Source organism: Bos grunniens, chromosome 4 (assembly GCF_055505025.1).
Source record: "Bos grunniens cultivar Pamir isolate PY7600 chromosome 4, Bosgru_T2T1.0, whole genome shotgun sequence".
Taxonomy (NCBI): Eukaryota; Metazoa; Chordata; class Mammalia; order Artiodactyla; family Bovidae; genus Bos; species Bos grunniens.
The window spans coordinates 32,796,832-32,801,576 of NC_141168.1; positions in this window are offsets into that span (position 1 = coordinate 32,796,832).

Genomic DNA, 4,745 nt, shown 5'->3' on the forward strand with positions numbered 1-4,745 from the left:
TATTTGAATTCAGTTGCATTTTGTTCACCCGAAGGTCACATTTCTGGCAACCTACCCAACACCTGGCACATAATAGATGCTCTGTAAATATTGGGGGAATTGATTAGAAAAAATGGCAATAATAAAATCTTTGACTCCACAGGAAAAGCCCTCTTTTGAGTCATAGATAAAACTCCATTGATTTACAATGATGAAGAAATATTTTTTTTTAATTTAACAAACTTGGTCATCTGTGTCCCTAGATCACAGAAAAAAACAATATTTTGGAAAGAATGGCCAGACTGTTGTGCTAGAAGCTGATGTTGAGAAAGAACAGCTGATATAAGACCCAGAGCTAGAAAAATAGGGTCTCACTGTGTTCACAGTAAAACTGAAACAGTTAAAATTTATCACTGAGTTGCATAAGAGAAGTTTATTTTTTGTTTAAAATACTGTGCTTAAGAAGACAGGAAAATATTAATGTGCATTAAAAGATGTGATTTAAATATTTAAATGGTTAAATATTACAGTGAATAAATTCTAAGCCTGAATTATTTAAAGCAATTTTAATTATGGGAAAACAGCTCATTTTCTGATAAAGTTAAATAGATGATAGTCTCTTTTTTCTCTTTCTATATGAAATTAAGACTCCTGGACACAGAGCAGATATATACTCTCCATGTTCCCCCTGAAACACAGTAATTGCCACACTTCTTCCTGTTACTGTTCTAGCAATGAATTGAACGCCAGTCAATGTTAGCTACCAACTCCTGGGGGCTTCTGAAGCTGGCATGCTGACTCTGTAATTAAAAGCCTGTTCGAGGAAGCAACTGTCAGCTCAAGCTTTCCCTTCTACTGTTGGATGTCTGTCAACTCAAGGATTTATTTTTTTAATATGAGAAAATGTCAGTTGCTGTCCGAAATAAATTTTTCGATGATTCAAGCAAACATTGAATGCCTGGTGGTTAAATAAGAAAAATACAACAATGCTTTGAAAGCAACTCCTTTCACATTGTAAAGAGGATTTTATCCAAGATCTCAGGATAGATTGTAAATGTTATATATTCCCAGGTTGTAAATGAAGGAATATATACACACACTTTAAATAATGTGTGCATACATAGTATTTTTTAAAGCTTTTGTCTGTATTGAGGAACTGATTAACTATCAACTATTATAAAATTACAAAAATGTGTGATGCTAATAAGGTCATTGTTGCTGCTGCAGCTGCTGCTAAGTCGCTTCAGTCGTGTCCGACTCTGTGCGACTCTATAGACGGCAGCCCACCAGGCTCCCCCGTCCCTGGGATTCTCCAGGCAAGAACACTGGAGTGGGTTGCCATTTCCTTCTCCAATGCATGAAAGTGAAAGTGAAAGTGAAGTCACTCAGTCATGTCAGACTCTTAGCGACCTCATGGACTGCAGCCTACCAGGCTCCTCTGTCCATGGGATTCTCCAGGCAAGAGTACTGGAGTGGGGTGCCATTGCCTTCTCCGAAGGTCATTGTTGAAGTTTAAATAAAGAATTCCATTGTCTTAACTGAAACCGAAACTTTTGGCTTTCACCTTTTCTTAGGTTCTAAGAACTTGGGTAGGAGCAGTGTTTTTTAATAGAAGAACCTAGAAAAACTCAAGATCTCTTATCACTGCATCTGTTCCTATGAACACAAAAACATTCTTCGTAGGGAAACACTATGAAGTTTAGTCACAAAAATGATATTAATTCATCATGAGCTTTAAAACTTGTGAACAATAGAAAGCTTATCCTGATCTCATGTCAAAATAACAGGCTAATATTTTTAGTCCAGGAAAAAAAAAAAACAGCTCCCATGTTATGAATATTTGCTCATAATGATATTTCCTTATCAAATTCAGTCATGTAAGTTTGAGTATGACTTATCTACATTAATTTATAAAAGCTAGACCTATGATTTTGATAGAGACAGAGTAATGGTAATATCTCATTTCCCTCTTGTTGTCCCATCAACTCAAACTTTAGCCATGCAGATTCCCGATAATTAGTTTGGAGATTCCCATGAATCACATATGTTCTCCAGTCTAATTCTGTAAGACATCACTCCTTCCCCACCACATTTCTTCCCCTTAAAACCTTCCCTGCTACTGCTAAGTCGCTTGTCGTGTCCGACCCTGTGCGACCCCATAGACGGCAGCCCACCAGGCTCCCTGTCCCTGGGATTCTCCAGGCAAGAACACTGGAGTGGGTTGCCATTTCCTTCTCCAATGCATGAAAGTGAAAAGTGAAAGTGAAATCGCTCAGTTGTATCTGACTCTTGGCGACCCCATGGACTGCAGCCTACCAGGCTCCTCCGTCCATGGGATTTTCCAGGCAAGAGTACTGGAGTGGGGTGCCATTGCCTTCTCCAAAAACCTTCCCTAAGAAGGACTAGTAGGACCACCGGACACTAATATTCTCACCGTGCTGTGGCTCAGCCAGTTCATACGTTCTTCCTGAAAATGGATATCCTTCACTGTGCATATCCTTTCTCCCACAGAACTTTTGGCTGGAGACATGTAGGCCACTGTCTCCTCCTCTTCTCCTTTTCTTTTCCTGCTACCTGAGTCCTTCCAGTACTTTTTCTTTTAATGTCATAAACAGAAGGCTGCACACAAACAACCCACCCAGATCAGTCCCTTTAGACTCTACCCAAAAGTCTTGCTGAACTTCTAAGTCACAGGTAGAGTAGCTGGTACATATTCATTTCTTCAGCAAGCCTTTACTGAGAGTTTTCAAATTTTTCAGTACGTTAGCAAAAGAAAAACCTCTATAGGATGAAGAGTAATGACAGGATGTTAGGAAGATAAGCTCTTTAAAGTAAGAGGAAGATTTCTCTTGCTAAGCTAGTTTAGTAGCAGTAGGTGTCCAAGTGTGATTACACCCAATACCTGCTTTTATGAAGTGCCTCTAGATGACTTCGTTACAAACCTTAAGAGCAACAATTTCATCTTTATTTCATAGTTTTATGAATATATCTAGAGGCCTATTTGAGGTATACACTCCATAAACCCAGTTAATAGCTAATAACTCTCTAAGATCACTCAGTTGCTAAAAAGGTGGGACATGCTAAGTTTTTATTTGCAGGGACTGAAATAAAATATGACATTTTGATTTCACACAGCCTGAGGTAAGGATTACTAAAGGTGCTAAGCCCTATTACTAATCTCTTTCCTGCACAATCAATAAATACATTTTTGGCCTCCTGTCATATATAAGAAACTCTTGCCGGGTATTTCAATGCATTAAAAAAATAAAAATAAAGTCACTGACTTGAAGATAATATCTAGCTTGGGAAGAATATATATATATATATATATATATATATATATATATATATAAAAGACCATATGCTATATTCCAAATTTGCAGAATTGATAAAGCTATGGAGATTTAGAATTTCTTTAAAAATAGGCACTCTGCTTATACAAGAGCACAGACTCTTGGCTAGTAACTGTTCAGAGATAACTTCTATGGTCCTCATCTTTTGACATAAAATCTCTATGTTGAGACCTTGTTATTGATATATGGTATACAAGAATAATATAGCATTGCTTTTGAACCAAAAACATGTTTTCTTTGAAATATATTCCTGATGGGTTTTTTCTGATACATAATGTATTCACTTGGTAGGATATTCAAAAGGTAAAATATAAACAGTGAAGGATAAATCTCAATCTCTTTTCTCATCCATAGTTACAACCCCCACCGCCCCGCCCCTGACTCCGAGCTAATACTTTAACCTATTTCTTGTATATGTCTCTATAGAAGTGTTCTAATTTGAAAACTAAACATAAATACTCTGGCTTATATAAATAGCAGCATACTATATTTTATATAAATAGCAGCATACTATATTTTATATAAATAGCAGCATACTATATTTTATATAAATAGCAGCATACTATACACACTCTTGTCCCTTCACTAAATATCATAACCTGGAGTTATTATGATATGCATGCTATTTTATATTAGTCCATGTAAAAGTAGATATGCCATAATGTTCTTAATCAGCTCCCAGTGAAGGACATTTAGTTATTTTCCAATTCTTGCAAGCACATGCAATGTTTTCATGAAGATCCTTGTATATACATTTCACATACAAAGTGGAACTGCTGGGTACATTTTAAATTTTGATAGGTGTAGTTAATTTCTTTCCAACAATAAACTTCTTTAATGGCAAATCCACTTAGGAGAATAGCAAATCCATGGAAGGTATCTCTACCTTAACATAACGAACCCACTTGTTCCTTAGGGATGTAAACATTCTTGTCTTAATGAGCGGGAGTACTTGAGGTGTAGTATATTTGTTGAAAATGTGTTTTTAAAAAACTATGAAGGGGGAAGGGGAAAAGAAAATTACTGTTTCCCATCGATTGTATAAAAATTAATTAACTCAACATGCAGATGTTTCTGTGGATTATCAAATTCTCCTTGCTTTTTACTCTGATTGTCGAGTCATCATCATTTTTGAGGTAGGCTTTAGATGTTAGAGCACTGCCAAATTATTTTTGCAAAGTGTCATCGGAAAAGTTCATAATGGTCAAGAAATACCAGGGACACATAGATCTTGAAGCAAGAAAAACATCTGTTTTATTATGCAAGAGCCAGGTGGTTTGAAGTCTTAAGTTTACAGACTATATCTATAACCAGAGTGGTAAAGCCAAAATTATTCAAGACTTATTTTAAATGTAGCATCTGTCTTCAAAATTAGCCACAGTCCATAGAGTATAATTGTCAAGGAAAAAATTC